The sequence below is a fragment of the Martes martes genome, assembly GCF_963455335.1.
Source record: "Martes martes genome assembly, chromosome: 13".
NCBI classification, from domain to species: domain Eukaryota; kingdom Metazoa; phylum Chordata; class Mammalia; order Carnivora; family Mustelidae; genus Martes; species Martes martes.
Window position 1 is genome coordinate 53,790,766 of NC_137901.1, and position 13,446 is coordinate 53,804,211.

The following is a 13,446-nucleotide window of genomic DNA, read 5'->3' on the forward strand; positions in this document are numbered from 1 at the left end:
CATATCTGATATGAGAAATAATTCCTCAAGAGGAACTAACTTGCAGAAAATTGGACATATGCATCAAAGCCTGGAGAAATACTTGTAACAAATGTTCAGGGTTGGAGTTTATAATTTTCCTCCATAAAGTTAAAATCGGAACTTGAAAGAATAGATATACCCTTGGGAGAAAGAACACATAAGAGACAAGTGGGTAAAAATGAGGATCTAATACTGGGAACTGAGGAGCATAAAGGAAAAGTAAGGGGAGAAGAGAAATATTGTGTCATGGTTTAAAAAAAAAAAAAAAAACAAGAATAAAATGAAATCCGGGAATGATTTATACCAAGGAACTAGGAATGAGGAAAATTTTAGAGGAGTATCTTCGGAACAGTGTCCAATGTACCAGATTGGCCCAGAGGAATGAGGAGAGAACAAAAAGAAGTTGTGTTGTTAAATAAAATAAAATACCCTTTACCCTCCAAAACTAGATGTGGGATAAAATATTTCTCTGTGAGACAAAAGTCCCAGAGGGAGACATTCTATGAGTTCATCAAGTCCTCAGTTTTGGATCTCTCCCTCACAGATCTACAGGTTTAGGTGGGCCAGCCTACAGGTCTTCCATGACTCAAGGTTCTGGTCAGCTGTAAAGTGTCCTCAGCTGAAGTCCGTGTTTGTGGGAAGCTGGGAGAGGTGACAGTGAGGGTCCCTGTACAGAGAGCACACTGTAGTTGCTGGGGAGCCTAGTGCAAACAACCTGAGAATGAAGTTTATAAGAGAACATAAGACCAGAATAGGAGAAGATAGGAGAAAAATAAGAGGATTGGAGAACATAAGACTAGATAGATGTAGGGGGTTCATGGAGATCAGAGTAAAGAAAAAATCTGAGTAGCCTAAGGGGACATCCAGAAGAGTCATCTACGGAGAATCCGGGAAGGTAAGTCCATAGAGGCTGGTACGGACAGAAGGAGGGCTGAAATTAAGGTGAAGACTTGGCTGAGGTTAGTCACAGATGAGCTGTTTATATAATAGTGAGCTTTTGAAACAGACTGCCTAGGCCCCCAAATCAAGCTCTAACACTTCTTGATTGTGACTGGCAAGTCACGTGGTCACTCCAGGTCTCAGTTCCCTCACTTAGAAAATAAATTTTATAAGAGAATCTATCTTATAAGTATAGGGTGCTTTAAGAAAAATGAGTTTAACCATAATGTATTAACAGAGTTCCTAGCAGATTATAATGATTTGTCTACACCATATATTCACATGAATGTCTCAAAGGTAACAAGTGTAGACTGATTTCATGACCCACCTTCTCAAGGCTCTCCTACCTAGAATAATGGCACCACAACCCACTGGCCAGATATCTAGAAGTCACCCTTAACACCTTGTTCCTCATCTTCCACATCTAAACCATCATTAATTTTATAATTTTGCCTCCAAAATATCTATCAAATTCATACACTTTCTGCATCCATACATTTACCATGCTAATACAACTTGCTATTCCTCTTTGGCTATGCTATAAAATGGCTCATGAATTTTTTTAGCTGTACAACCCCTTGAATTTTCTGCAATCCATTCTCAAATGCAGAGCTCCCCAGGCAATGACATATATGAGTTACAGGTGTGCAAGGAGCAACATATACAACCCAGAGTCTGGCCTTTGGGGACTAAAGAACCAGCCACATGGAAGCTTCTATAGCTATTCTGTAGATACAACTCGAGACATGATCCAAATAATTGTATCAAATAGACTTGTGCCTCACCTGGCATCATATAGTATGTGACTAAGCTACAAGATGACCATTCTAGCAATGCACGCACGCAAGTACATTTCACAAATTAGAGCTTCAACATTATATTGGATTTTTTAGTTTTTTTTACAAATTCAACTTTTGATATATAACCCAATGCATTGCATCTCAGTTTATGTCCTAGTTCTTTCCTAGTTCTTTGTATTCCTAGTTCTTTGTATTTCATTTTACTAATTTTAATTATATTATATAAAGACAATATAATTACTTTTTTATCAACTCTCACCTAAATACCACCAAATCCCCTTTTGCTTTCACCAGGGTGTGGAAGAAATATCATCATTCTATATGTGTGACATGACATGGACAATTGGGGAAAGCAGGGCTACTATCTATAGTCAAAAGAAGCCTTAAAGCAAATCTGATTATATAACTCCTCTAAACAATTGCCTAATGGCTTCACTGTGTTGTAAGAATGAGGGTCAAGATACATAGAAGGGATTACAAACCCTACATGTCTAACCATGCTTCCTCTCTACTGTCATCTTAAGCCCTTCTTCTTCTCATTCTTTGCACTTCAATTACTCTGACTTCTTTCATTTCTTTAAAAGCATCATACCCCTTTCAATCACAGACTTTGTATATGCACATCTCTCTCAACCATGATTCTGTCTCACCCTCATCTTACACTGTCACCCCACTGATTTCATCCTTGAACTTTCAGCTCAAGGTCACTTCTTTAAAGAAACCATATATGCTCCCCACCTTTCCCAACCCAACTCAGGACTCTTCCATTTATCTATCAAATGTCATGGATACTTACGTTTATCACTATATCCCTAACACCTAACATAGTACTTGACATTCAATAGATAAGTCTTGAAAAATAGATTGAGGGCTGATTTCTAGCCAGCCATGGGTCAAGTGTAAAGTTCTGAGTTGTGGCTACTTGGCCCAGACTCAGGTAGCTTGACACCCCTGCACATGGTTTCACAGGTGTCCAACAGGTTCATTTTTAAGGACTGGCCATGAGCCATGGAGGCTCTTTTTCCTTTTGCTTAAATTTATAAATGTAAAAATCTATAAAGGACTTCCCATATAATAGCAATCAATCACTTAATCCTTCTAATATGACAAAACTGTCTCATTTTTGTGTAACAACTTCTGTTCTTTGTCAAAATATGTTCATATTTTATATAAATGGTGCACAAAAATATTTGCTGATTGTTTTCATTCAGCATATTACACACATTTTCTTAAATAACGTCTATCATATTATACAACTACATGATAAGTTCTTCAAAAATATTTATCGAAGGAGCATAATGTGCCAAGCACCAGGGAAATACCAGAGAGGCAAAAATTCATTCAATTTATTTGAAAGATACTGAACAAAAAAGTGGGGTTGAAGTGGGAGAGAAAATGGGGTCAAGAGGAATTGCTTTGTTTTGTTTTTTCATTCCAAGAAAAAAAATACATGCTTGCGTGCTGATGAGAATGATGTAGTAGAGAGAAAACTGCTGATGTAGGAGAGAGACAGAGATTTGCTGAAGGAATAGCCTTGGGTAAAGAAAGAATGCAGAGCACAAGGCAGGCAGAAGGGAGAGCATGAGGGGACAAACTAGAAGGTGAGTAGGTGTGGTAGTGGGAGAATGTGGGAGATTTCCTCTACCTGCTTCAGTTTTTTCAATAACTAGAAAAGCAGGAAGCAAAGTGACCAGCAAATAGTGGGGATGCTGGAGAAGGTGGTGAAGGTTTGAATAAAGTGGAGAAAGTACAAAATAGTGGTCTGGGCCAGTGAATGGGCCAGAGAAGCACTTTTTGATTGCTTGGAGGATGAAAGGCCCTTTGGAGCTTTGTGGTCATGAAAAGAGACACCCGTCAGTGTGGTTGCGGATATTTTCTCCAGCCATTTTTAGCTACATGAATAAAGGTATGAAGCAGATTCAAAGTTAGCTTTACCCAGGGCTGTGGTTTTGACAAGTTAAGATTACATAGTGATAGAGGAGCAAAGGCTCTGGGGAGATATCTAAGAGAGTGATTTTAATGATCTGCATTTGTGACATAGTCTTGTTCTCAGAGAGATCAGTCTGGTGAGGGAGAAAGTAAGAAACAATTGTATGGTAAAAAAAAAAATACTAGAAGAATATGCAGGATGCTGTGAGGATACAAGGAAGGACTTAATGTACCATATTTTGCTAAATTATTATAGGACATCACTATCAACTATAGATAATCTCACAATAAATATTTTAGGATGCATAACACATTTTATTTATTTTTATTTTTTAAAAGATTTTATTTATTCATTTGAGAGAGAGTAAGTGAGAGAAAGCACGAGTGGGGGGAGGGGCAGTGGGAGAGAGAGAAGTAGAGGGAAAGAGAGCAGACTCCCCCGTGAGCAGGGAGAGGGCCCCATCCCAGCACTCTCCGATCATGACCTGAAGGTAGACGCTTAAGCAACTGAGCCACCCAGACACCCCTAACACATTTTAAATAATACTCCAAGAAATGTCTGAGTTCTTTAATTCTTTACCTATTGGCTTAACTAATAGTTGGGTGATTTTTTTTCCATACCTAAATATTTCAGAGAATTGTGAGAGTGCTTAAAGTTTCAGGATTTTTTTTTTTTAAGGATTTTTGTTTGGGCTTTTGTTGATGTAATTATCTTATTTCTATAATATCTTTCTCTTATAGATAGATAATAGAGGTTTTCTAGGGATATTGGGGTCATGCATAGTATCATCCCGAATTTGGAATATCACTGCACAGTCCACCCAGCCTTGAGAATGACCTTCTTAGTTGAAGATAGTTATCTCAAGAACCATGATTTTTCTCCTTCTATTCTCTTTCTTATTCCCTTTATACCTCTCTTTTTGTATTGTACCCTCATAATTTATTGGAAACATATGTATGCAGCTGAACCCCAGCTATGGGAAACATCAAAGTCTCTAGCATATAGAAGACATATGAGAAGAGGTGATACACATTTTATTCATATGGCCATTTCAACTCCAAGTAACTTGTTATACATATTTTGGATTATTTTCTAGGGTTTAATTACCAATGGGACTATGCAATTATCCCAAGTCTTTTATCAACTGACAACAACTCAGTGTCATATGTGTCTATGAAGAGGAAAATTACCCAGAGCAGGCCCAGGCCAGGAGGCCCCAGAAGATGGAAACTTACTAACAATAAGCTAGAGATAAGAAGCCCTACCGGCTGGGCACCTGGGTGGCTCAATGGCTTAAGACTGTCTTCAGCTCAGGTTATGATCTCAGGGTCCTGGGATCGAGTCCCGCATTGGGCTCTCTGCTCAGCGGGGAGCTTGCTTTGCCCCCACCCCCTCTGCCTGCCTCTCTGCCTACTTGTGATCTCTGTCTCTCAAATAAATAAATAAAATCTTAAAAAAAAAAAAAAAGCCCTATTGGGAGAAAGAGATAACCAGCCGCTTCTGCTTCGGTAAAAGGCTTCCCACTCCAGGCTCCCTGCACTGCAGGTCTGCCTAAAGCACCCCGCTCCCCTAGTTTGAGCTTGCCTACCAGCAGTCAGCACAGCCCTTGTAACCTGACTGCCTGCAGTCCCCCATAAAAGCCCTATAACCCAGTGGCCTGGGGCCCAGAACTTCGAGCACAAGCTCCTCTGTGTCTGCCAGGGTAAAATAAATCCGAGTTCTGCTTCTCTGAGTGTCACTTGGTCTCTGGCTGGTCTGATTATTTTCCACAACATCTACTGCAGCTTTACTTCAACCTTGTCAGTATTGGGTGTGATAAACATATTTTTAACTTAATATTTCCAATACTTGTTGTTGAAAAATACTTGGGGGTAGTATAAAACAAACAAACAAAAACAAAAACAAAAACAAAATTCCACAGAGTGAAATTGTTAGTTTCTTTTAAGCAAGTGATGAAGTTGCTTAATTAAATTACAAAGCTTAGTTAAATTACAAAGCACGTATACTTGAATTCCTTATCTTCAAATTATGTAAACTTTCCATGCAACTTGTGGATTACACCTATTAAAAAAGAGAGAGAGAGACAACAGGCCCCAAACGGAGTCACTCATGGTTAGCCTCAATCAGCCAACCCAGACTTAATATCTAAACCAATGGCAGATTCAGTCTCCACCAGGAATGTGACCTTTAACCAGTCAATCCGAAGCTACCTCATCAGCAGTGGTGAGTTAGTCTGCATGATAAACCCCTGTGCTACACACCCCCCCTCCCCGCCCCAGGAAGGTGACCTTGCCAGAAACAATATACCCTTTTCCTTATCTTACCCTCCTTTCTGGCCTAGAAAAGACTTCCACTTTGTACAGCTCTTAGGCCTCCCTTCTGTCAGCTGGATGAGACGGTGCCCTATTCATGAATTCCTGTTAAGACCTTTAAAAGTTTGCTCACCTGAATTTTGTTTTTTAACACACCTAGCAGATGAGAGACAGAACAGTGATTTCTCTAAAGCTGAAGCTACCTCCCTTTCTCCCCAAAAAGGGGGAGATAAACATTTTCTCCTTGGTTCTGAACTTAACCTTTTGGAATGTCAGTAAAATCTCCCCAAGGGCCAGAGAGACCCTTGCTCTTACATTATTTTCGACCTAGACAGGCCTCCAAGATCTGAGCTTTGTCTTTTTCGTCTTGTAAATACTTGAGGAGCTGGCACTCCAGTATTCCTGGCACCATGGGTGTTTTTTTTTTTTTTTAAGATTTTATTTATTTATTTTACAGACAGATCACAAGTAGGCAGAGAAGCAGGCAGAGACAGAGAGAAGGGGAAGCAGGCTCCCTGTGCAGGAGAGAGACCGATGTGGGGCTCGATCGCAGGACTCTGGGATCATGACCTGAGCTGAAGGCAGAGGCTTTAACCCACTGAGCCACCCAGGCACCCCACCATGGGGGTTTTTGAACATCATTTGAGCTGTCACCTTTTGGCCCTTTCAGGGAGATAAGAAAAGATGTATTGTCCTTTTAGATATAGTTAATGAGACAAATGGCTACATGTTTTTCTCATGGTAGAGGAAGAGTACAATGTTTTTAGGGAAAGGGAAATCAGATTCCCTATCTTTCCATCATATGCATTGCCCTATCTCAGGAGTCCAGGCTTTTTTTTACAGAGGAAATCTTTATTTCCCCATAGTGTGTGTATTGCTTTTTAATAAAGCTAATCAGATATGAATAAAAGAAAAGAATGAACTACTTACACATGCAACATTATGAATGTTCATGAATCCCAAAAATATTACGTGTGTGTGAGAGATGCCTTTAGATGCCTTTCACAGAAGAGTGCACAATGTTTGATTCCATAACTAAACTATTGTGATATAAGTCAGACCAGTGTTTGCCCAAGACAGGTAAGAATAGACTGAAAGGAGAACAAAGGAACATATTTCAGGCATGGGACTATTCTATATCTTGATTCAAGTGATAGTTACACAGGTGTATATAGTTAACAAAACTTAAAAAATTATGCATTTAGATTAATGAGAAGATGGCAGAGTGAAAAATCCTGAGCTCACCTCTTCTCATGGACCCGCTGAGGTAACAGCCACGTCAGAGCAACTAACTCTGAAAATGATCTGAAAACTAGCAGAATAGATTTTTCCACAGTTAAATGTAGAGAGGAGGCCACATCGAAAAGAGAAAGAGGGACAGAGACACAGTTGGCAACCAAATCCCTGGTGAGACTCCACGAACTGGAGAGACACCACAAGAATGGAGAAGTGAGCAGACCACATCCCATAACAGACACCCCAGGCATGGGGAAACCACACTGGGGAGACAAATCCCCACAGTATTTGGCTTGAAAACCATTGGGCTTAACTTCATGAATTTTTACAACTGGCAAGGCTTAATTCCAAATAGTCTAAAAATCAGTGGGCTTAGCTCCAGGAGAGCCAGAGGGTGATAGGAAATGGCATCCTTGCCCTTCAAGAGCCAGAACAACAAATCAACTCACAGAGATATTGCCTAGAAGCAGCAGTCTGAAAATCACCTGGGGTATATGGGAAGATTTATGTATTTATCTCAGAATTTGTGAGAAGTAGGGATTTTTAGGAAACTTCTCCAAGAACAGAAGTGTCAGGTGCCACTTCTTCCTCTACCCCCAGACTAGATAGCAGGACACTTGTGGACACCAGAGAAAACACTCACTACCTATCTTGAAGCACCATGCACTGCCCACGTGTTTTTCTGTGAATCCACCCCAGACAACATGCGCCACTGGTAGGCATGCCTCCTAGGTGGCTCCTGCCCTAACACTCCCTGCAAGCAGCCCCAGCAGGGACCAGCACCAATCCAAAGTGACTCCTGTGGAGAGGGGAGGATAACCACACACACCAGTACACACATATACTTTTTTTTTTTTTTTTAACTACAACAGTATGAAACAAGAAATCAATCATAAGGAAAAAAAAAAAACTGGGAAGAACACAAATGCATAGAGGCTAAGTAATATGTCACTAACAAATGAATGGGTCAACCAAAACATCAACAAAGAAATAAAAAAATATATGGAGACAAACGAAAATGAAAACACAATGGCCCAAAATTTCTGGGATGCAGCAAAAGCATTTCGAAGAGGGAAGGTTTTAGTAATATAGGCCTACTTTAAGAAACCAGAAAAATCTCAAATAAACCACTTAATATTAGACCTAAAGGAGTTAGAACAATAAGAATAAGCAAAGCCAAAGCCAGTCAAAGGAAGGATATAATAAAGATTAGAGCAGGAATAATGAAATGAGCACTAAAAACCAATAGAACAGATCAATTTAATGAGGAGCTGATTCTTTGAGAAGATAAAATTGATAAATTTTTAGCCATATTCATCAAGAAAAAGGGAGGACTCAAATAAAATCAGAAAGGAAAGAGAAGAAATAACACCTAACATCACAGAAATACAAAGTATCATAAAAGAATACTATAAAAAATGACATGCCAACAATTTGGACATTGCAGAAGAAAGGGATAAATTTCTAAAAACATAATTTCCCAAAACTGAATTAAGAAGAAATAGAAAATTTGAGCAGACTGATTACTAGCAATGAAAATTTATCAGTAATTTAAAAAATCCCAACAAACATAAGTCCAGGATCAGATGGCTTCACAGGGTGAATTCATCCAAACATTTAAAGAAGGGTTAATACCTATTCTTCTCAAACTATTCCAAAAAGTAGAAGAGGAAAGAAGGCTTCCAAATGCGTTCTATGAGGTAGTGAAGGAACCATCAGCAAAATGACAAGGCAACCTACTAAGTGAAGGAAGATATTTGGAAATGTTATATCCAAAAATGGTTCAATACCCAAAATATATAAAGGACTTATATAACTCAACACAAAAAACCTGCAAGTAATCCAATTAAAAAATGGTCAGGCAACCTGAATAGATATTTTTCCAAAGAAGATATGTAAGTGGCCAAAAGACACATGAAAAGATGCTCAACATCACCAATCATCATGGAAATGTAAATCAAAACCACAATTAGATGTCACCTTCAACCTGTCAGAATGGCTAAAACAAAACAAAAAAACAAAACAAAGCAAAACAAAAAAACCATGAGAAATAATTGTTGGTAGGAATGTAAACTGGGGAAGTCACTATGGAAAATAGTATGGCAGTTCCTTAATAAATTAAGAACATGATTTTAAAAAGGGCGGGGGGGCACCTGGGTGGCTCAGTCAGTTAAGTATCTGCCTTTGGCTCAGGTGATGATTCCAGGGTGCGGGGATCGACCCCGGCATCAGGCTCTCTGCTCAGCCAGGAGTCTGCTTCTCCCTCTCCCTCTGTGATCTCTCTTGTTTTCACTCTCTCTAATAAAGAAATAAAATCTTTTAAAAAATGAAGAATAGGATTACCATATGATTTTAATTCCACCACTGAATATTTACCTAAAGAAAATGAAAACACTAATTTGAAAAGATATATGCATCCCTATGTTAATTTCCTCATTATTTATAATAGTCCAAATATGGAAGCAACTCAAGTGTCCATGGATACATGAATGGATAAAGAAGAAGTGGTATGTATACACATACACATACACACACACACACACACACACACACATATATATACACACATACATAATAGAATATTACTCCATCATAAAAAATAATGAGATTTTGCCATTCGGAACCACATGGATGGACCTAGAGGATATAATGTTAAGTGAAATAAGAAGTCAGAGAAATACCATGTGATTTCATTCATACATGAAATTTAAGAAACAAAATAAATGAACAAAGAAAAAAGACAAACAGAAAACAAAAAACAAAAAACAAAAACAAGACTCTCAAATGCAGAGAACAAACTGGTGGCTGCCAGAGGAGAGATGGGTGAAATAGGTGAAGGGTTAGATTAAGATATACTTACCAAGAGGAGCACTGAGTAATATATAGAATTGATGAATCATTATATTGCACACCTGAAACTAATTATATAATACTGTATGTTAATTACACTTCAGCAAAAAAAAAAAAATTGTTCACTTAAAATGGCATTTCAATGTTTGTAAAATTTATATTACTTAAAGAGGTGTTCTTCACGGGATGCCTGGGTGGCTCAGTGGGTTAAAGCCTCTGCCTTCGGCTCAGGTCATGATACCAGGGTCCTGGGATCGAGCCCCACATCGGGCTCTCTCCTCCACAGGGAGCCTGCTTCCTCCTCTCTCTCTCTCTGCCTGCCTCTCTGCCTACTAGTGATCTCTGTCAAATAAATAAATAAAATCGTTAAAAAAAAAAAAAAAAAAAAGGTGTTCTTCATAGGGTGCCTGGGTGGCTCAGTGGGTTAAGCCTCTGCCTTCCGCTCAGGTCATGATCTCAGAGTCCTGGGATTGAGCCCAGCATCGGGCTCTCTGTTCAGCAGGGAGCCTCCTTCCCCTCTCTCTCTGCCTGCCTCTCTGCTTACTTGTGATCTCTCTTTCTCTGTGTCAAATAAATAAATAAAATCTTTTTTAAAAAAGGTGTTCTTCACATATACTCTTTTTTTTTTTTTTTTTGTATGCTGACTTACAATATAATTCTTAGTCTCTAAATAAAATCTTCTCAGGGGCTCCTGGGTGGCTCAGTGGGTTAAGCCTCTGCCTTCGGCTCAGGTCATGATCTCAGGGTCCTGGAATTGAGCCCGGCATCGGGCTCTCTGCTCAGCTGGGAGCCTGCTTCCCCCCTCTCTCTCTGCCTGCCTCTTTGCCTACTTATGATTTCTCTTTCTGTCAAATAAATAAATACAAATCTTTTTAAAAAATAAATAAAATCTTCTCATCTTTTATTAATTCTTCATTCTCAAAATGAAAAAAAGAAAACAATTCAACAACAAAACGTTGAGTTCTTTCTCTGTTTTCACTTGCTGTAGGACTGCTGAGCAGGAGTAAATGCTGTTGTCTCAAAGCCAGACCAACATGAACTCTATTTTACAGAGACGAAGTGCCCAAGGTGATACAGTAATAAAACCAGAATTATATTCTTAGAATCTGATCCTAAATCAGTCTCTGTCTTTTTGACACAAACTACCCTGCTAAGTAAAACTATTACCACGGTGATAAAGTGAAAGGGATAGAATAGTATCTCATGTACTGAATTCGCCTAGTGACTAGCAAATAAATGACATACGGCTAAGAAACTAATAAAACTAGAACTCCAGCTACAAAATGTCAGCTGTGGAACTAGAGTTTATGGAGCCCTGGTTGGAAAAAACTTCAGAGAATATTTTAACAAGTAGATATTGAAATGGTGGCAGTATAAGCAATAAATTGCATAACAAAATATAGATTCTTTATTATCTATTTTTATAGTTTATCCATTTAAAAATTTAAATTTTTCTGCAGACATATTTGTTTTCTATTGCTATTGTAATAAATAACTACAAACTTAGAACCTTAAAACAACAGAAACTTACATCTTGTAATTTTGTAGGTCAGAATTTCAATGTGGGTTTTACTGGGCTAATTCAAACACAGGACTGTGTTCTTTTCTGGAGTCTATAGAGGAGAACTGATCTCCTTGCCTTTTCTAGATTCTAGAGGTCACCAGCATTTGTTGGCATGTGGCTCCCTTTTTCCATCTTCCTAAAACCAGAGCCAGCAACAACAAATCAAGTCCTTTTCACTCAGCCATCTCTTTGGTCTTTGAAGCTAGGAAAGTCCTTCGGTTCTAAGGATTTATGATTTGATTGAGCCCACTTGAATCATCCAGGATACTCTCCCCTTTGCAAGATTCTTCACCTTAATCACATCTGCAGAGTTCTTTTTTCCTGCGTAAAATAACAAGTTCACAGGTTCTGAAGAATATCAGAATACCGTGTCCATCAGGGCATGGACATCACTGGGGGTGATTATTTTGCCTACCACAATGGTTATCAAAGAATTCTTTACAGAGGAGAGCTGTTCAAATGGGGTATGAAGGAATAAGTAAAGAGCAATTCGGCTTCAGCCCAAGATGGAGGAAGTCCTTTTAACCTTTCAGCTGAAAACAACAACAACAACAAGACAAAACACGTGGCTCTCTGACATTAGACATCACACATCACAGGGCCATGATTCCTGAGAGCAAGGAAAGAAGGTGAGCATTAAGATTGCCCTAGTTTACTGCTTGGAGAGAGATGGCAGGTTGAAGCTCAGGGAGGGAAAATCCAGGGGAAGTTCAGAGATCTCCCTCAGCTGAGGAGAAGCAATTGGGAGTGGAAAGTCCAGAGCTATTATACAACACATTACTAACTCTCTAGTGGAAACAATCGAAAAGTCAATTAGCAGATGAATAGAAAAATTGTGCTATACCCACACAATGGAATACCTTCAATTGTTTTGTTGTTGTTCTTCTTTTCTTATGGTACTATTATCCCATGCTCTCTCATTCTTCTCTATTTTTGTTTACATTGCCTTTTCACAGGCCAATATATGAGTCCATAATTGGAAGGACAGAAACAATAAATGGATGACAACGATACACAAATAAATGAGAATTGATTTTACTGATTCTAAATATATCCATGCTAATTTTAGGAAAGAAAAATATATGAAATAAAAATTATACACACAGTATCAGTACAATATCACATCTAAAAGAATTGCTGTTATTTGAATTTTACATGATTCATTCTTATTATTCAATTTTGATTTCTACTGTTGCATTACTACTAAACTATAAGAACCACTAGTGTGATCCTACAAGTATTTATCAATGTACCATCCTTTCTTCATCTAGATACTGACAAAAATTATAGTAAGGAGGAGCTGAGTGTTCTACACTATTCCTAGTAAGGTTACGACTATATTCTCCCATCTATACTCCCCAACTGACTAAATTCAACAGACCCAGAATCAGTCCCAGTAATGGACTATAAATAGAATACAAAGCTTTCTATGAGAAACACTCAGGGCATACCACACTGCACCATCCCTGTATCCTTGCTAACCTCAGGCAACCCAAGATGTCCAAGCCTCACTTCCAGACACTTTTCACTGTCAACTTCAAACATTTTGAATCAATTCTGGAAGCCTATCATCACTAAAATCCTGTACATCCTCTTACTCTTTTCTGGATCGTCTCCTAACCTTCTTGCTTTAATTCATTCTGAACCTGCCTCTAAGAACATTATTTCTCCTGAATCACTTCCAAGAAGGGGTTGTTTTGTTTTTGTACTTTTGTTTTCTGTGCCCTATCTTACGTGGTACAGGACTTCTAGGGTCTCATAACCACATCTAGACCTTTTCCCATTTTTTATTTT